This window comes from Tachypleus tridentatus, chromosome 10, assembly GCF_004210375.1.
Source record: "Tachypleus tridentatus isolate NWPU-2018 chromosome 10, ASM421037v1, whole genome shotgun sequence".
Taxonomy (NCBI): domain Eukaryota; kingdom Metazoa; phylum Arthropoda; class Merostomata; order Xiphosura; family Limulidae; genus Tachypleus; species Tachypleus tridentatus.
This window is the reverse complement of record NC_134834.1, coordinates 71,430,040-71,452,285: the sequence shown is the minus strand read 5'-3', so window position 1 is coordinate 71,452,285 and position 22,246 is coordinate 71,430,040.

Here is a 22,246-nt window from a genome sequence, read left to right as displayed (position 1 = left end):
GGGCCATTTAGAAATTTACATGACTTCTGCTGTTAAATCTGTATTGTGAAACTCCCACCTATTCGCTAAAGCTGTAGAAGATTTTCGAGTTTAAGAATTAACAATATATATATATATGTATAGGTAAACACTAGTGTATCGTCAGCATTGTTGTGCAAATTGAAATTTCAATAAACTATCCTCACGCCTATAACTAACGCAACGCGCCAAGAGAATAGTATATATTACTGGTTTGCTACAGTTGGTATGTTATAAACCTCGGAAAAAAGGCTGTGATAAACGCTTATTAATTGGAAACTTCAAATATCTGATCAGGAGTGTTTATAAGTTTCGAACATTACAAACATTTAATCTCAACGAATTCAGATTGTTCATTATGTAACTTCAGCGGTGAAAAAAAACTTGACGTGTGATCAACGAAGAACGCTGAGCTAGCTCCCTATTAATTGAATTATGCCCCCATCAAGTCGAAATTAATTCGCTAATCGTGATCCATCGATCTAAATACAATTTAACCCAACTGTAGGCTATTTGAAATTGTAATACGTAACCAGTGTAAATGTTAACAAAAAGAGAAAACTGAAATTTGGAAATATGGCACTTTAGGAGCCTATTAGTTCTTTTATATGTACTTCTCCTTTCAATCAATTTATATAAAGTACGTATAGCGTGTTTTTTGTTTATTTTCGGAAACTCTAGCAATAAGCAAATTAACATTATAATATAACTACTGCTTACTCAGAGCGGCAAAAGCAAAACAAATATTTACTTCTGTTGCAAATACATGGGGTATTTTAAGTTCACATTTTAACATTGCGGTGTTTTTAGTTTACTTAAAGGACTGTGGTACGGCATGGCGGTGGGTGGTGATGACTAGCTGCCTTCCCTCTAGTCTTACACTGCTAAATTAGGAACGGCTAGCGCAGATAGCCCTCGAGTAGCTTTGCGCGATATTCCAAAAAACAAACAAACAAACCATATAGTTTGATTTAGGCACTGTTGAAGTACTTAGAAAATTGTGATTACCAAAAAAAAAATTAAACAAAAAAACACTAGTACTTATTTGTATTCAGTTATGTGGTGAAGGAGCTCTTAACCTGACAGAGTTTATTTTATGTTCCAGCGAGAAATGTAAATATACATGTATATATTTATCGCGCTGGATTTCTAAAAATGATCGAATGCAAATTTTAAAAATAAGAAAGAAAAGCAGATGGAAAATTTAATCAGTGTAAATTGTTTGTTTTTGAATTTCGCGCAAAGCTACTCGAGGGCTATCTGTACTAGCCGTCCGTAATTTAGCAGTGTAAAACAGAGTCATCACCACCCACCGTCAACTCGTAGGCTACTCTTTTACCAACGAATAGAGGTTTTGGCCGTCACATTATAACGCCCCCCACGGCTGAAAGGGCGAGAATGTTTAGCGCGACGGGGATGCAAACCCGCGCCCTTTAGATTAAAATGTTGCATGCCTTAACACGCTTGGCCATGCCGGGCCACATCAGTGTCGAAGAAATAACAATGATTAAGTAGAAGGTTTTCAGGACAACAAACATTTCGTAAGATACATGAAGAAATTACAATAAACGTAAGAATGAAATTAAAGCGTGATATATACATATATCAGTTTTTTTATAAACTGAAAAATAAACAGCTGAATATATATCAAATAGCCCATGAAATTATGTACACTGTGTTTGAACCTACGAGAGAAATGAAGGAGTTAAAAGAGGAAACCATGGAACCGGAAACTATGCTATAAGAATCAAAGAAAAAGAGTTAAATTATTTAAACAGGAAGTTTGTGTCAATATTCAAGAAATTAAAATTACCAAATACCTGAAGTAGAAGAAAAACGAAGAAAGGTTGTACGGAGGACAAACAACAATGGAAAACCACAAGGTAATTTAGAGTGAGAAACAGTTTATAATACAGGGTTTTCGGAAAGTCACTGTGCAGTTTTGTAATCATATGTTATTATATTTCAGATTTTGATCTCAATATGGTTTTAACAACTGAAGAACGTGTATGGCTCGTCGAACACGTATTCCGAGAATATGGTAGATACACAGATGTGGTGCGACAATGATTTGCTGAAAAAATTCCCAGATACACATCTGTTCCACATCGTAATGCAGTTCATAACCTTGTTGATAAGTTTCGGGAAACAGGATCAGTGGATGTTGCCAAACGCTGTGGAAGGTCGGCAAAGCTATCGGAGGAAAAACTGTTGGATATTTCTGACAGTGTGATGCAGAGTCCATCAAAATCATTACGAAAGTTAGCTCAGCAGCATGATATTGGTCTTGGAACTGCTCATAAGGCCGTCAGAAACAAACTAAAGCTCTTCCCATACAAAATAATGGCGGTACAAGAACTGGAAACAACTGATAATGAAAAACAAATACGCTTTTGCAGATGGTTTAACCGATTTATCGAATAGAATACAGCTAATATGTTGGATGTGACCTTTTTCACCGACGAAGCATGGTTCCATCTCTCTGGTTACGTTAATTCACAACATTCAAGATTGTGGTCATCCAATAATCCTCACAGTTTGCACGAAACACCCCTACATGATTTCAAGTTTGGTGTGTGGGTTGCGATTTCCAAACGTCGAATTGTTGGCCCTATATTCTTTATGAACACAATAAACAGCGAGCGCTATTGTTCGGAGATTCTTCACATCTTCATCGGTCAGATGACAAGTGATGAAATCAATTACTCGTGGTTTCAACAGGATGGTGCTACTACCCACACATCTTACAGATCTATGCAGTTATTAAAGGAATGTTTTGGAGACCGCATTATTTCCAAAGACGCGTGGCCCCCACGCTCATCAAATCTTAATCCACCAGACTTTTATCTATGGGGAGCAGTAAAATCTGCAGTGTATCGAGATAGTCCACGCTGGATGACTTGAAAGCAGCGATAACAGCATTCATTCATTCTATTTCAAGCCAGCAACTGATAGCGGTGTTTAGAAACAAAATAAGAAGGATCCAAGCCTGTATTGATCCCAACGGAGGCCATTTTCAACATTGTTTATAATTGTCATTCATATTTACCTCCTGTATTCTATATAGAAACATGTCTGTTAATAAATATATAAGTGCACAGTGACTTTCCGAACACCCTGTATAAGAACTACTGATATAAATTGAAAAGTAACAACAGGTAAACTTTACTTGGACTAATAAGTAACAATCACAGACTTGTGTTGATAAAAGAAGGAAGAATCTTTATGAACAAGTGAGAAAGGATCAAAATATAGAGAATAAGCCCTGAAGATAATCTATAGAAAGTGTTAAAGATGATGGAAAATGGGTTTGAATATACTTCTCTAACAAAAATTTGAAAAAAGGCTTTAATTCGCTCAGATGAAACCTAAAGTAATTGTAGTAGAAGAAATGTAATAAAATTATTAAAGAAATACAAGAACTCTTAAGGATGAGCATGTGTAGATTGAATTAGTAATGTACAAGTTGGAATTTTAAGTAGATGTATCAGGCTTTACGGTGATATGGGTATGCAATAAAGAAGTTAAAAATGTATCTCAGAACGGCTGGTATGGGTATTATTACTTTTATTGATAAGCAGAGAACAACGTTTCGACCTTCCTAGGTCATCTTCAGGTGAACAAAGAGGAGAAGTTGATTAGATTAGATGAATATCAATAGTTTTATGATTCTAGAAAGTACACAAGATCTGGTGGAGTAATGATATATGATAAGACCAACATAACACGTAAAGAAAACTGATAATAATAAAATATTAACAGCGGTGATGTGGAGCATATATATTTAGAAGAAAGTGATATACTTAACGTTGCTATTTAGAGATCGTACAGTTCCACAATACCTTGATTCATTTGTTTGTTTCTTCCTTTAGCAGTAAAGTCACAATGAAGTTTCGTGTTAATACGAATCGAACGCCTTAACCCACCTGACCATGTCGGGCCTCCCCGACTACAGTAAATCCAATCAATTTATAACAGAATGCTATAATAAAAAATATAATATCATATAATGATAAAATTGAAACATTTTGCAAAAGGTATATTTTAATAAAAACATTTTCTGTGAGTTATTTGTTCTTTGTTTTAGCCTCATAATGGACTATCTGCGTTTTGTTTATCCTATGAAATCGAATCCTATAATTTTACATTTTAAGTCGTAAAGTTACCGGTGACCCACCAGACCATTTATTAATACATTGGATATTATTAACTATAATAACTAAAAGCTATTGCTTAAAATGGAAATGATGTTTATCCTAATAATATACAGGGATTAAAATATAAAATTATAATAGTTAAAAATAATTTTTAAAAGGAAATTAATTTTAACTATAAAAATGAATTTAATGTAACTAAGTCTAAAATAGGTTGAAAATAATTTTGTTTCACTATACAAATATGGAAGATTTATTTAACGTAATAAAATTAATAATTAGTATTTTTCATCCAAATATGATTAAGTGAAGTACTGAATAAAGAATGCTACTAACACTGATGAGCTAAAGTTATTTGATAAACTATATTTTACTTTGCATTAAAATGTATTATCTTGATAAAAAGATAAAAATGGTTGTGAAAATGTAACTTAGCACTACATAAGTTAAGCAATTTTATATTTTACTCACATAAGAAGAATTAAGGCTGTTTGTTGTACTTTGTTACGAAAAACAGTACAAAATTTTATCTTCAATTGTTTTCCCTAATATTTTGACTGGGTGGTAACATAGTGTATTTCAATAGAGTTTTCAAATATTTCCTAATGCTGTGACAAGTTACTCAAACACATCCTACTGCGATAGACTAAACTATTATTTTCTAGCGTGAGAGAGTAGTCGAAAATGTCCTTGTCCTTTAACATATTAGTCGAATATTTTCTAGCGCTTTACATAGTGGTCGAATATCCCTGATGTTTTGAAAGTGTAAGTAATCCCAACAGCATTGATTATAAAGTCTAAATTTTCTAAGTACTTTACAGAATATTCAAATAATTCCTTGTGCTTTGATAAAAACTTGAATAAAGACTTTATTAAAACCCGTGAAGTAATGCCGAGTTAGGCCATCTTTTGTCGCGATAATAACGTAAATTTGACATAGTATAAAATTTACGAAATCACTGAATCATTGTTCAATTGTAGGAGTCATTCGTCGAGAAGAATAATTACCGGGTTGTCCAGTTAAATCAGGTTGCAATCCAGTATTTTGTTACTTAAAGAAGATGTCATGTCTTTCTTATCAATTACGAATATTTCAAACACAGTTACACTATCGTCCAAAAAATTCTTCTTTATTACAGCAGAAATGTGGGGTAGCTGTGGTCGACAACAATATTTAAGTAAATATAGATATATGTTATAAATCCGTTTAAACGAATTAGATCGCTCTTTACCTACTAAACTCCATAAAACCACCTTCAGTACATTGAACTGTCAGATGAACACAAACAAGACCAAGCATCTCATGTGTTTATTTTCGTATATGTTCTTTAATGTCATTACAAAAAACTGAAAAACTCATATCTATTCACTGAGAACAGTTTGCTTTTGAAATATCACCTAAACCTTTCTATTTGCATCTGAGATAAGATGTCTTTCGAACTGGTTGTAAGAGGCCATATTACAGTTTCTGTGATATCCTTTATGGGGTATACTTGGGACGATTCTTGGTCACTGTTGAAGAGACTGATAGATTCGAAGACATTCTGATATGTGTTGAAGTTCACAATGTTCTCAGTAACTTACTTCCTCAGTTAGTTACCAACAGTTGGTACCATATCTTTTTTTATGGTGGCAAACATATTTCCTTCTGATTTTTACTATTAATATATTTGTATGACTAGTAACTTATAAAAATAATACTGATTCACGACGATTATGTTACATAAGCACACATCATTTTTTAGTTGTACAAAGGGCTTTCTAAATAAAGTAACCAGTTGATGTTTATTAGTTGATAAACGTTTTGATAAATTACCGCATAATATAACCAAATTTTATACACTCAGTTTCTTTGTTCTACAGAAAGAGAAAAATGTAGATTCTCTTGTTCGTGCTTCATTAGAATAAGTAATACATTCTGAACGTCTATGATTGTTTGTTTGTTTTTCGCTATAGCAAAGCCACATAGGGCTATCTGCTCAGCCCACCGAGAGGAATCGAACCCCTGATTTTAGCGTTGTAAATCCGGAGACATACCGCTGTACTAGCGGAGGACACGTCTATGATTTCATGTTTAGTCAAATACAGTGTCTTTGTTTCTAATTTATACACACATTTCTTGAAACGAAAAAAATCGGTAACAATGGTAATACTAATTAGAAGATTAGAAACTGTTCACAGAAGTTGAAGTTTGATTTCAATCGTCATTATAGAGAAAGATGTGGTTATGTTTTTATGACTAATAATTAATTATAATGACATATTTCTAGGAACACGTGTGATGCCCTTTTATGTATTGAAGTCAGATGGGAAATAACCTTTGTAAATTTGATATTAATAGAAGCCATATTAGTCTGGTCTACAATAGATATTTAACTTAAATACTAATGGTAGCATTTCCAAAGCAACGAATGCTTCGTCTATGAAACTTTTCTTCTCTAATCGTATTTTAAAGACTGGCGGTGAAAGTTAAAATAGAAAAGACAACAGGCCTACGATAGTACCGATTGTTAAACTAACCCACGAACTTGAAGTGTTATCTCGTTCGTCTTTCACTGGGTGGTCTTTCCAAGCTATGTTTATTTTTCCATTTAAATGCTTACTTACCGTATAAGAAGATAGATAATTTAATGGATTCATCTCTTTAGAAACGTACTGTCTATTATAAAAGTGTAAACTTCGCAACCGGAGAATGAAGAGCCCAGGGATATAATGGACGACAAAATCCCATTTTAATGCAAATATTTTTTCTTCAAGAAACCAACCCTTGTTCAACTTCCCGCTCATAGCTTTCTGCGTAATTAACGTTAATTTCGAACACCCTAGGATGAATTGTTTGTAGTTTTCTTAAATGACTTTCAAGAGATTGCCGAAATCTCTGTGTGTGTAAGAAATGAGCAGTTTAAAAAATCTTCAAATAGAATACAATACGGCACATTTCATGTTGTACGAAAGGACTCATTCCTTCCTCGCTGAACCAACGATTATAACGATCATAACGTTAAAATGAAATTTCCATACCCGTACTGGAGAAAGCTCAGTTAACTCACTATGTAATTTTGTACTTAACAATAAACACGTAAGGATAAAACGTTTCGTTTTGAGTTTGTTTACTAATTAAGTATTATTTTATTTTAAGTTGTTTAATGTTGACTTAGATACTAAAACTTTCTCGTATCTGTTATAAAAACCAATATTTCAATCTGTAACTCGTAAGGAGAACTCATTAATGAATGATTTGAGATAAACAAAAATTTCAACAACTATGTCAAAATTTATAAAACAAGGAATAATTTCTTTGTGAGCTTTGAAACAATTTAGTTTCTTTGCATGAACAAAAATGGCTCAACAACCTCATTGGTTAAATATAAAGACGTGAAATAAAATGACGTAACAGCAGCATATTCATTAACCATGACAACAAAAGTCTGAATGTACAGCAAACTCAGTTAATTTCTACAGCGATTAGAATACATTGATTCACTCGCTGTTAGGAATATTTTCGTCTGATATCTCAAAGTTAATACACATTCTACATCTATTAAATTATTAGTATCTTTAACCTTTGAGTGACCATTATTAATTTGAGTACTACGATACGCAGATCTGCTGACATAAATGTTCAGCCACCACGATATGACCAGCAACAAACCCTGAGTTATCACTGATAATTTGAGTTCTAGAGTTCCCTAGCATATTTCCTGGACAGAACTCGTAAATTCACCTGCATTTCTCACAAACGAGGTTATTCCTATCGTGTTAGTGTTCCTGGGTTCTGTAGGCAGGTTACACTGTTTTTTTTTTTCTTTAATGGTACTGAAAGTGTTGGTTATAACATTTCTTATATTTAGTTTTATTAGTGTTTATTCTCAATTTATTTCTATGTTTATTATACAGATTTATTTCCATTGTTATCTTAAAATATGGATTTAAAACTAACGTAAATCTTCAAGAACTGGTCGAACTTTGTGATAAAATTTTGGATTTATGGCCGTAAGTATGGTTAACAGCGAGAGTACCCAACGTATAAAAAATTTCACTCTAATATTTATAGATCGCAAGGTAAGAAAAATGTAGTTAATTAACTACCATTATTACCTGGTGGCTTGCTTTGGTAAGTAGGTAATATTAATATATTCTAGGATCTTCGTGGTAATACTAATGTTAGATTCAGAGTTACGATTACTAATCTGAATACTACTGTCCGCTACAATACATTACACAATCGTCAAAGTATTACTGCGATCAGAATCCAGATTAACATTAGCAATCTGTGTAATGGGAACCGTTATATATTTTACGCAGTCGTCATGGTAACAATGACACCGAACTGTTATGAGTTTTGGGCTCACTAACAAACTCTTTATAGACATCACGGTGGTAGCATAATTAGATTTTGGTTAAAATTACGAATTGGAGTTCTGTGATTCATTAACACAGTCTACAGTCACCATGGGATTGCTACCATGAACTCTGTGTTGCCAACATTAATCTGAATAGTGTTGACTTTCATCCTGGAAATATCTAATATATTGCTGTAAATAAAGTTTTATTACGGATTTATTTGTCTTTTAAATACTAAATAGAGATCGTTTCCACAAATAAGTGTTATTTTAATGTATATGAATTGTTGTATGATGAATTCAGTCGTGAAGTGTGTATACGGATGAATATACGAGGTCTGTTCAAAAAATACGCGGACTGACGTCATAAAACAAAATGTACTTTATTTAGAAGTTACAGGTCTGGGACCCCTTCAGAGTACTCTCCTCCCCAACGCACACACTTATCCCAACGGTGTTTCCACTTGTTGAAACAGTCCTGGTACGCTTCTTTTGTAATGTCCTCCAGCTCCTTCGTCGCATTTGCCTTAATCTCGGGAATCGTCTCAAATCTTCTTCCTTTCAAGGGTCTTTTGAGTTTGGGGAACAAGAAAAAATCGCAAGGAGCAAGGTCAGGTAAGTAGGGGGGGGTGGGTGGGGAAGAACAGTGATCGAGTGTTTGGTCAAAAACTCACGAGTTCTGAGGGCTGAATGGGCTGGAGCGTTGTTGTGATGGAAAAATCAGTCGCCACTCCTCCACATTTCTGGTCTTTTGCGACGGATGGCGTCCCTCAGACGTTTCAGAACTTCAATGTAGTAAGTCTGGTTCACTGTGGAGCCTTCGGGGAGGTACTCATGGTGAACAACACCCTTAGCATCGAGGAAAACTGTCAGCATCACCTTGACCTTGGATCGAACTTGGCGAGCGTTTTTGGGTCTGGGGGATGTTTCACCCATCCACTGGGACGATTGGACCTTTGTTTCAATGTCATAACCATAAACCCATGATTCATCACCTGTTATGATTCTTGACAAGAAGTTTTCATCTTCTTCTGAACGATCAAGCAGTTCCTGACAAACCTGGACGCGATTGGGTTTTTTGTTCGTCCGTCATCAGGCGTGGCACAAATGTCGCAGCAACGCGGTGCATCTTCAATTTTTCGGTCAAAATCTCGTAACAAGATATTTTACGAGATAAAACTGATATCCCACACTCTTCAGCAAGCTCACTGACAGTCAGATGTTGATTTGCCCGCACCAGGGTGTTGATTTTGTCGACGTGTGGGTCGTCAGTTGACGTGGAAGGACGTCCAGGACGCTCATCATCTTCAATGGACTGTCGACCATCCTTAAAACGTTCATGCTACTTGAAACATGCCGTACGCTTCATAGCAACATCACCATAAGCCGTAGCATAGCAAAAGTTTTAGTCGCAGATTTTCCAAGTTTAAAACAAAATTTCACAGCAAGTCGTTGCTCCTTCAGGTCATTCATTCTGAAATTCGCCAAACGAAAAAATCGCACTTCACTTAAAACCGCGTATCTAATACACAAATGAAGATATCTGCAATCAGGAAATGGCGTCGTATTCAGCTGATCTGTGGAACTAACTGCGACAGTCCGCGTATTTTTTAACAGACCTCGTAATACTGAATGTAGCAACTCGTACGTTGTTAAATATTGAGTATATCTTTGCCTATATATGTAAATCCTCCATAATTTAAATTATTTAGTAAATTTTGTGCCAATAAATTCAGATAATATAATATCCAGAACAAATCTTTTACGATTACAAATTTCATTAACAACATAACACCAAATTATTCACACGTTCGCACGCGCACACATGCACACACACCCACACAAACTAGCCTTTCAGTGGTTCAATGGTAAAAATTAGGTTTGATACCCGTGGTGAACACGGCACAGTTAGCCTATTGCATGGTTCTGTGTCTAAAAACACACAAACCATCATATAAACTACTTAAAGAGAGTTACAATGCCGATTCCAAAATGTGAAAATAAGGTAATGTTGTTTTATTTAGAGTTTTTGGGCAAGGTTACGCGACAGTTTTCTCCACATAACAATCTTTAATTTTATATAATAAACTGGAGTGAAGATAACTAGTCAAAAGAACCTCACCACCAATGACTAATTAGATAACAGTACTTACCTCCAAACACTGGGTAGATAATGGTACTTATCTCCAAGTACTGGGTAGATAACGGAATGTACCTCCAAGAAGTGAGTAGATAACAGCACTTACCTCCAAGTTCGAGGTAAATAACAGTATTTACCTCCAAATACTGGATAGATAACGGTACTTTCTTCCAAGTACTGGGTAGACAACAGTACTTATCTCTAAGTACTGGGTAGATGACAGAACTTACTTCCAAATACTGGGTAGATAACAACATTTATCTAGAAGCACTTGGTAGATAACAGTACTTATTTCCGAATACTGGGTAGAAAACAGTACTTACTTCCAAATACTGGATAGATAAAGGTACTTACCTCTAAATACTAGAGTCCACTTGTCTGACTGAACAATGAGATGATATGATAATTTTTCTTGTAATACATTTTGTTTGCGGCAATAAAAACAACAAACCGGAAACGTTAAAACACATATTAGGGCTAGCCCGATAGTAAGTGAATGATTACAAAACGACACATGAAACAAACGTTTTATGTATAAGGCTGCTCTGTTATAAGCTTAAAATGTGATCGTGGAATAGCGGCAAAATTAATGTACTACTGAGGAAATAGTGTAATGGAGACATTATTAAATACTAACTGATTTTGTAATGGAGACATTATTAAATACTAACTGATTTTTAGTATAATTTCTGCGTTATTAGTTCTTTATCACACATTAATTTTAACAACCGAAATTAATACTGAATGTTTCTTAATCTGAAAATAAAGAAGTAATTATTCTGGTAGTTTAACTTTGGGTGAGAAAGGGAAAGTTATTCAATTAATGAATAATAATATATTTCAAATAAGCCCGCCTAACTGGTCGCTCGTTTAACTGTTTAGCTAAACCAAAACAGTACATGTAAATTGCACCATATAAAGGGTAAAATATACTCGCTGTAAAAAATATTAAATGAAGCAAATAAGAAAATTAGTCTAGAGAAATAAAATAATTTGTAAACATACTAAACGGGCCAGGCATGGCCTAGCGCGTTAAGGCGTGCACTTCGTAATCTGAGGGTCGCGGGTTCGCGCCCGAGTCGCGCTTAACATGCTCGCCCTTCCAGCCGTGGGGGCGTTATAATGTGACGGTCAATCCCACTTTTCGTTGGTAAAAGAGTAGCCCAAGAGTTGGCGGTGGGTGGTGATGACTAGCTGCCTTCCCTCTAGTCTTACACTGCTAAATTAGGGACGGCTAGCACAGATAGCCCTCGAGTAGCTTTATGCGAAATTCCAAAACAAACATAATAAACGTCGATGAATTTACATTACCTGCCAATCGCTTTTAATACGAAATTATTGCCATAATATTCTATAGTAAGACTCCCAATATAATTATTTGTATTTAAACAAACGTGTTTATTGAAAGTTGCAAATAACGTTCAGATTAGCAATCAATATTCCTGCTCGCTCTTACTCGAACGGTTACAATCTTGATAGCTGAGAAAGTACACCCAGATTTTAAATGATAAATTTAACATGAAATTAACTCTTAACAGAGCGTTTCCTTGTTTAATATCTCTGCTACCAGGAAGCACGTCTGGATTTGAATAAGATTCATTAGACGTCCCATTGAGTGACTAATTAGAATACGAACTGAAACGTATTTTCATCTTATCAAACCCATGCCACGCGACTATACAAGGTACTTTTTTCATACTATAAAATATTTTAAGGTACTAGAGCTCTTCATTTTTTTTCAACACGCTCCTCCAAAACCTTGTCACTAGTCATATTCTAGTTTTTTACAGGCTTTTAAAAGTCGTTCGGTTTATGTTGAATGTCTTGCAAAGCTATACGAAGGCGCTAGCCGTTCGTAATTGACTAGAGGGAAGACAACTTGTCATCATCACCCACCGTCTACCCTTGGACTACTATTTTACCAATGAACTGTGAGATTGACCTTCACATTATAACGTTCCAATGCCCAAAAGAGATGGCATGGTTGATAAAACGGAGATTCGAACCTGCGACCTTTATATTGTGAGTTGAATCACCTTAATGACAGGCCTTAGGCAAAAAGTTTTCTTTAATTTTTTATTTTGCTTCTCTGAGGTTGACTACATCTGTTTTCATAGTTTCTTAAATACGTCGTCGTCAAAGTACAAAACATTATTGTTGACATTTTAAATGGCAACTCTATTCAAGTGTCTATAGATTGCAACATCAAATTGATATCGTCTTTCTAACCGTTTATCCTGTATTTTTGCATGAAATGTTGTTCTGGTGTAGTGTACAAATCACTGAAGTTTGATTGTCTCATGACTTTACTGAAACTAGGTTTTTCTAGTAATTAATTAATTTCCATTTATGCAGATATGTTTAGCTTTAGAGTAACGATGTAAAGCTTAACCTTTTATGTACCTTGTAACTCGTTATTAAGCTGACATTGTTCTACTAATAAGCTTCAACCTGTTCAAAACACAAACTTCATTTGTTAGGGCCACCATCGAATTAAATGTCTTAGCCAAAAGTGAAACTATGTTTGCAGAAATATACGTTGTTAGAATTTATCTGCTGGTAAGCCTACACACACACACACACACACACACACACACACACACATATGCGTGATAAAAGTCACGCATTGCTTCTTATCTTGGGTATGTGAAAATGGCACTTTAGATCTGTTGTTTGTTCGTCTTAAGTCACAACCTAGGAGGCCTCTGATACAGTCTCATAAATCATAAGTAACTAATTGAAGAATGTTAACAAAAACACATGCATCTTCAAGCGTGATTTTTATCACTAATAATAGCTAATCGGTTTCCATTGTTTGGCTATCTTTAGGTGGTTAACACGATAACTTTTCTAAGAAATATTTTGATTCTAAGATAAACTTGATGTTAAATAAAAATGTAATACATCGTTTTTACAACTGACACAATAAGCATGTATCTTTAAGTGGATTTTGTCAACATTTTCCTAAGATTTTCAATAAATATTCGATTTTTCTCGATCTTACTTTAAACTTTGCTAAGATAGCTGAGCCATTCTTAGTTAAGGGGTGTCCACTTTATAGCAAATACATGGTGAAGTGTATTTAGTTTATTTTTTACTAAGTCTAGAAACTAAACCGAAGTTATTCTGCGGTGTTAAAAATTACATCAGTTCTTGCTTGCGACTGTTTAAGAATTAACCATCCACCCTTTTGTTTTATAAGGACGGTAGAGTTATTGTCATTTAAATTTATTACCATGGTAACGAAAAACAGTAGTTGTCATGGAAACGAAACATTAGTTACCAAGACCAAAAAAAAAGCACAGGTCAAAAGCAGTTATTATAAGCACAAAAATAATGTCACTTATTCGGAATAAAATGAAGCTTGTTCTCATTTAAAAATGCACAGAAAATGTATACAACTCTCTATGCTTTTATGTATTTGCATTTAATCGTTTTCATTTAATCTTATATTTTAAAATATTTTTATCTATCATTGATCGCGAGAGCCTGGATAATTTTTAAATTAACGAATAATCAGTTCTTTGTCTTATAAAGTATTATTTCGTATTTTTAAAATTTATTTTTACATATTATGCATACCTCTGTAATATTCAATTAAAACTAAAGTTTAATCGAAAACAAACATAAAACTGTTTAAATTAGAAATCTGGTCAGATTAAATTTATAGTTGATTATTATTAATATTAAATACAGTCCTTTCAAAGGCCTCTGGTGAATTTTCCTTTTTACTAGTCTATTGTTAGGACTTCGCATTTTAAGACATTGCACATAAATCATTGAGCTTTGTTTTAAAAAAAAATCCAAACTAGTTTATAGTCAGACCTAATGATCATGGAAGAAAGTTGATTTCTTTAACAAGTGTTTAAGCGCAAACGTACGTATGTATTCGTTTTGTCTTTATTACAGGTTTATAATGCGAGTTTTTCAATTAAGAATTCTGCAATACTTTAATTGCTCATTTTCCTTGATTTCTCTCCTTTCATGTTCATCGACTTGTTTGAATAATTACACATAATTTGTATGCAAAGAAGTAAAAGCCTGTTTTATTTTTAGAATATAAACTTTGTTTCTAATTGTTAATATGTTTCAAACTTTATTTTTAAAGTTTATTTTAACAGTCTTGTGTGATGTGCCTAAGCTAACAAATTAGTTAACTAGCGACAAAATCACAAACTAGATATAAGGATCAAGAAACGATTTGTTTCGTGCCCGCGCAATTCTTAACGTTCCAAACTAATTAAAGAGTAAGAAAAGGCTTAACATGAAATATTCGAGTTTGAAACTATTTTAATTAAAGCGAATTCAACTAAAACTACAGACATACAAACACAGGATTGACAATTGTAATGTAAGTGAAAATAAACTTTCATCATAATAAGACATTTTGACGACGTGTTACTTGTAAGGAAAAAAAAAACACGTATCCTAACTATTTCAAGCGCTCGCATTTTGACCTTGGCATCTCCTGTTAAGTGAAATGCGAAACTTTTGTGGAATAATATTATGTAAATATATGCATAGGATTAAAGACAGATGACATGTGAAGAGGCATTTCTTTGTTACGGCTATCGCATAAGATAATAAATACGTTTTTACTTTTCGGTGAGGCAACTGCACGTGCTGCATGATCTTCACTATATTTTTACTTTTCATAAGCCGATCTGGTCTTGCCTTTTTGAATCATGCCCGTTCACCTGTAAGCTCGGATGAAGAATCTTAAATGTGATACGTGAAGAAAGAAAACCATTGTTGTGTTTTCTTACACTAGTGAGTTTCCCCGGGAAATTATGACATAACACCATCGCTTATTGCTTGTACAAGCGCAACTAAGTTGTTGTTCATTGTTTAAGTAAACGTCCAACTCACTTGGGGAATATTTCTACGAGGGTCGTACGCTTAAATTCTCGCTTCAAACTAGATACATTCATATAGTTCTTGTTCGACGTGGAAGTGAATAATTTGATCCCAAAACTATCGTTTTGATAAATTCGGCGTTGGAAGTTTGAAAGATAAAAATAAATTACGTATCTTCCTTTCTAACGTATATGTACTAATGAAAGACCTTAGACAACTTATTAGGAGTAGTGCTGTAACTTACTTTCCTCACCGCTAGAGGCTGGAACGAAAAAGTACTTCATAAAAAATACTAGTAATATCCATAGCAAGTATATAAATGGATTACTATTAAACCGAGTTTAAAAACAATGGATTAGATCGTATTGCATGCCAAGTACAGATTTCTCTACTTGTGTCTCCACAAGAGGCATTTGCCGTCCATTCTACAAATCAATATCATTTTGTTATTAAGATTTACCTTACTAGCATACAGTCTATATGGTAATTAAGTTTTCACTGAAACTAGGAAGGTATAAAACTGATTAAATTAAAATATACGCAAATTAATGATTATAAGAATCTGATCCATTTTTACGATTAAACAGCAGACACTATGTGTTTACCAAATACAAACTTTAATAAGTTAATAAACTTAATTTTACATCATTAAAAAAATGTTGACCATAAAAGCAAAGCGCAATATTTTCATCTCAGCGTCACGATAAATAATATTCATCAGAAACTTTAAGCTGTGTGTTGTAAATTACAAGTTGAACTTGTGAATTTCAATTATCATTCACTTAATATCAAGTATTTTAAACGAAGAATAATTAAAATATTTAGGCAGCTTTTTAAAGAAGAACAGGAACATGCAAATATTCATTGTGATAAGGAATATTGTAAAAGAAGAAACAATCGAAACCATTAGACTGTGTTTGAGGACATAAACTTTCATTTTCGTTATCATTATTGTATACACAAGACTAAATATCAAACCAGATGCACTGTTTTCCTTATTCAATCCCGGCTTAGTTTTATTTATAATTAAATTTTTCTCTATATGCGGTTCGTATAACCCGTTACTGTTTATTATGTTTAAGATGTGATAATTTGTTTTGCATCCCAAATTGAGAGGTTACAGTTAGTATCTTAAGTTCTTTGTTTTCTCTCTTTATCGCATACATTGGGTATTTTTAGTTTATTGTAGAATGAGGACGAACCACTGGCATCCGTAACTTTGTCAGTAAATTTCTATTTTATGACCCCCATCAAATGTAGATCAGCAGTGGGTCTGAAAACGCTACAAACAGGTCTACGATACCCGCGGTGAATTGTCGAGAGAAAACTAACTCATTGCGTAGTTTTGACCTTAACAATAAACAAAAAGGTCAAATAAGGAGGTTTAAATATGTTCTAATAAAATTTTGAAACTTGTTTAACAACTGATACGTGGTTTGTGCCTTTAATATGAAAAATATAAAAGTCTTAGTCTGTCAAACCGGAAGTCTGTAGTTTTTACAGTCATTAACAGTTATACTTGGTTGCTGTTCAAAAGACAGAAAATTTACATTATAATTGTTACTAGAATAGGTTGGAATTAAATTTTACAAAACAATGTAACGAAGTACCTGTTTCTCAATTTATTCAAGATAGCACTTACAGTTTAGGAATTAATTGTTAAAATTTAAAATAAGACGAAAACTTAAAGCTGATTAAGCAATAAAATAACACTTAATAGAAATTTTCTCATTGTTAGAAAAGCAGATCATAAATTACATTGTAATCATTTGTTTAATTGGATAAAAACACGAAACAATAAACGATTTTGAAGAAGTGGAAACAATAATTTAAAAAAATTAAATAGGTTAAAAAGTTAACATAATTTTTTTTTCAGTTTTTCCAATTATGCTCTTAGTAGCGTAAAAAAAACGTGTGTTGGTTCTTGGTTTAAAACTTTTCGTTCTACTAAAAAAGTCTTTAAAATGAAGATTATTAATTAGGTTTCAACAGTTGCTGCAGCGATTGTCTAAACGAACAATCTGTCGGGAAAATAATGAATGTTTTAAGAACATAATAAACTCAAATAAGTGGCGTTTTTTTAATATATTTTATTAATTAAAACTCTAAAAAGAACGTATTAATATAAACAAGGAGGAATTTCAAGCCATAAAAAAGTCAAATATAAACGAATATATAGTCTATATAAAACCCAGTAAAGGAAATTGTGTTGTTGTTTTCACTAAAGCTGGCCGGCATGGCCACGTAAATAAGGCAGTAGACTCGTGATCCGAGGTTCGCGAGTTCGAATTCCTGTAACACCAAACATGGTCATCCTTTCAGCCGTGAGAGCGTTATAATGTGACAGCCAATCCCACTATTCGTTGGTAAAAGAATAGCCCAAGAGTTGGTGGTAGGTGGTGATGACTAGTTGCCTTCCCTCCTGTCTTACACTGCTAAATTAGGGACGGCTAGCGCAGAAAGCCCTCGTGTAGCTTTGCACGAAATTCAAAACCAAACCAAACCCTCGCATGGTTATCAAGTTTCCCAAAGGTGCGAACAGTTTCGTCACTTTATCTTGGAAGTGACGTTCTGGGAAGATTTTCATCATGACTGATATCACCCTGAAATGAACAAGGAAACATTCGAAACCAAAGTTAACACCTTTGTGCGATCTTTTACGTATTATCAAACCAACGATGACGTGTTGTTCGTGTTCACTTATATACCTTGTTTCATGAATAGTAACAACATTTCGTTAATACTTGATGTTAAATTTCTTTAACCAATTGAAACCTGATTTGTAGTTCAATGTGAGTGTGTTGTATACAGCAAGAATTCTTCAGGGGTTTAAAACAGCCAAAGTTAAAGAGTTAGTTTGGACATTGATAATATTGAGCATATTCTAACAGTATTTCTTTTCCAAACATTGCTGAGTTTCTTTGTAAGGTCTGTAATACGATAAAACGACTTCTGAATATTACTTTCACTGTCAGTATTTCACCTTACCGCCAGCTCTGGCATCAAAATACATGTCACTTCAAAAATTAACAACGGCTTGTAGCTCGCTTCGCTTATTTTTTTTCGTTTTGTTTGATATTTATCCTCACTAGTCTGGTGTAAACGTGTACTTTAGAAACACTATAGTACGATAGTTCTGTTTCTCCTGTATATCTAGTTTTGCAGTACATCCCTTTCAATTATTCGTCCTAATCAGTATGGTAGTAAATTTAAGGGATTATACGCTGAAGTATGAGTTACAATTCTCTTCGTTGGAAAGAGTCCTTTATGTAGCTATTAACAAGCACAGATTGTAATCGAAGTTAACCCTTCATATCCACATTGAAAATGGCTAAATGTTCCAATTGTACCAGATCGTCATGTTCTTCCTTGTTTTACAAAGGACAAGTCGCGATATATCTTCATATTGATCAAAACTGAAAGGTCTCTTTCTTGCATCCTCGGCAGATCTACGCACTGAAACAGATAATCTGTGGGCCTACAGTGTAATGTTACAGCATGGTAGACCATGAGTTAGAAACGTATCCACTGTTTTTGTTCGAATCCTAGTACTGCTCGCGTCAGATCAGAACCACCTCCTTAATATGCCTGTAGGAAAGATGAGGTCTTCTGAGTCACTTTCACTGAAACAATATATTCTCTCGTCTTTTTTCTTCTGCTTTCCACGTCATCAAATGATCATTGTCAGATTACGTATGGCAGATGGTATTAAAAATGTTATGAAACACATGTGTTTTTTACAGCATATATGCTGAACTCATTGTATTCTAAGTTTCTAGGTGTACCTATACCATTATTATTTTTACCTTTTCTATTCACTAATGCAAGAGCGTGAGTAGTAAATCAAACGTGGTGAGGCAAGTTAAATATTAATTACAATCAATATAGTTCATTCGTATGAAGTAATTATGCATGAATCTATAAAATGGCTCTGATCCTGTGGTGTTTGATTCACCGCTGAGAAACTGTCCCGAGACGTTTTCAGCCGAACGAAGCTGATAATACTTCTTTGTAATCATTCGTTATATGGGGATGTATTTGATTATAGTTTACAAATACGAGTATTCCATTTATCATTGTGGTACTTCCCATTCCTTAATGCGTGACAGTTAAAGACCAGTGCAGGTTTGGAACAACTGAAATTGGGCCGGCAGTACCATAAGGCAGTACAAATAAGGTATAAGAATTCGACATCATATTATTCAAAATGTGGAGAAGTGCCCCTGTTTTAGCAGATGAGAGACGAATGGCTCTTTAACCCCTCCTTCCTTCCTCTGGCGCCTATGGAAAAAATACCTAACACAAATTGCAATTCCTTTTTCTAAAAAAAAAAAAAAATGTTATGTGTTTTTGTTAAAGATTATTAGGTAAATTAGTAGGCCTACTGTTTGTAAGGCAAATAACCAGCACTGTTGGAATCAATACGTTGGAAGAACAAACACTGTCATTGTTAAGTAGATATTTTAATTGCCGTTTGTCCCATCTAACTAGAAATCATTTAATTAAACTTTTCAGCTACTAAACCAATGAAATTAGCTTGCCTTTTTCCTTTGAATATATCATCTTGATTTGCTTATTAACTTAGGAGGAGCAATAGCTGTGACGTAGAAATTAGCGAAGTGTCACAATTGTCAGTTTTATCAAGTTACCTCTTCTTTTATAAGGTTATTACATGTATTTGCTTTTTTTATCTCTTAATGTTTGGTGAAAATATACTATAACTAAGCCTCCAGCCCATTTATCGGAATTTTTTTTGTTTTAGGATCTACAACAACAGGAGGGTTTACCCCAAATCTATACAATTAAATGAGAACACTCTGTTTCAAAAGAAAACTGTTCCATATTGGAATAACATTCATATAAACCGTGACTGAAGATCTCAAGGTAACCCCCCTTATAGTGGGTTACTGATACATAGATCTGCTAATGATCGTGACATTAGTTCACGATCAGTTTTTCTTGTCTCTATTAAAAGATTGTAAAATCAAACACATGTTTTCTTATCTAAGAACACACAGCTCCTATTTGTTTGTTTGATATATTTTCTTGCTTCTTTATCTCCCAACGACTTTTAGTTCGGAATACATCATCTATGTAGCCCCAGAAGTGCCTTAACAATCTCACGAGACCTGTGAATTAGGCCTGTGAATGTATGAGATAACAGCGTGATTTTGCATCACTACGAGCTAATGACTAAGACTAGGCACGTGCCCCGATCTGTATAAATGATAAGTAGGAGCATGTACTCGCACTAATGGAGTTAGTATCAAGGTCCCATTAAACCTCAGCAGTTACTTTTTTATCAGTCGATCAGTTTCAAGATTACATAAATAAAAGTCTATCAGCACAGTTGTCATGACATGATTTTTGAAGGGATTTAACGTTTTTTATGAGAATCAATTAAATTTTAACATTATCACTATTTATGCTAATAGTGATTTTTATTATATTATCACAAAGTTGGTTAATGGCTGTAAAAGAGAAAAGAAAAACTTTTAATTTAACTAATGGCGCACGTGTTTTAAAACGTATATAATATTATATAAGCTCTTGGTTAGGCTTTATTACATGACAAACATATCAACAGTTTTTAATACAACTGGGCGTACTTTTAAATATCAAAAATGAGAATAATTTGTTTCTCTCACGAACAATAACTTGTAACAATAACTTATACACGGTTAAGTTATTCCATGTTTACGTGCGTTTTTTATAAAAAAAATAAACTTATAAACGATGTAAAAAATAAAAAACAGTCTTAGATACTAAAATTTAATATCCATGAAAGTTAGAGATCATTAAGTAGATGTTAGATTTATATAGTCAGAAGTTAAATATTCTGTCACTTGTTCAAATTGCAACCTTTGATTTAACTTTTACAGTCATTACACTAACTAACAAAAGGAAAAAATTGGAAACCACTAATTGCAAATAATGTTTTAGTGATTGAGAAAATAAATTTATTACTTTTGCAATCTGTTCAGGTAAATTCTATGGGTAAAGAAATTAATGTTACAAACAGATAATTATTAATTGGACAGTAAAGTTGAATGCATGCCTACAAACAGATCAGAGTAACAATTAATTTTGATTTCTGTAAGGAGTTTCAGCTCTACAAAGATAGAGTTAGGAACTGTTCGTGTAGGAATTTATTGGCTTGAAAATTTTATTAGAAACAAACCGCGAGGCCATGTGTGATCAGATACTTAATTATTTGGATGGTGAATTTCAGGTTAATCAGTTCACGACCTGATACCGCAAAAACGCGCTCCGCACTCTTGGGCCCTGGGTACTCTTTACGTATGTTAGTTTCGTCACTCGCATCTTTATTGTTTTAATTTAAATAAAAACGCCAGACAACATTAGCACAAATAATGTATTTATTTTTTATTATGTTAAAGTTAGGACTACGTTCATCAATATGAGATTCAGACAGATACAGAAATAAGCGTGATTTCTTTTTTTTCAGCACTTGAAATGATTATCGAATTAGTAAGTAAAATGAGTATGCGTTACATTCTTAATGCGTGGAAATCAATTACGTCAGAGTACAGTTTCCTGTTAATATTTCACACTGAATGTCACATACGTGTAAAGCGTATAAAGCATAAGCAGTCAAAGTAGTGTAAATATAGTGATTACAGTTTCCTGTTAATATTTCACACTGAATGTCACATACGTGTAAAGCGTATAAAGCATAAGCAGTCATAGTAGTGTAAATATAGTGATTACTC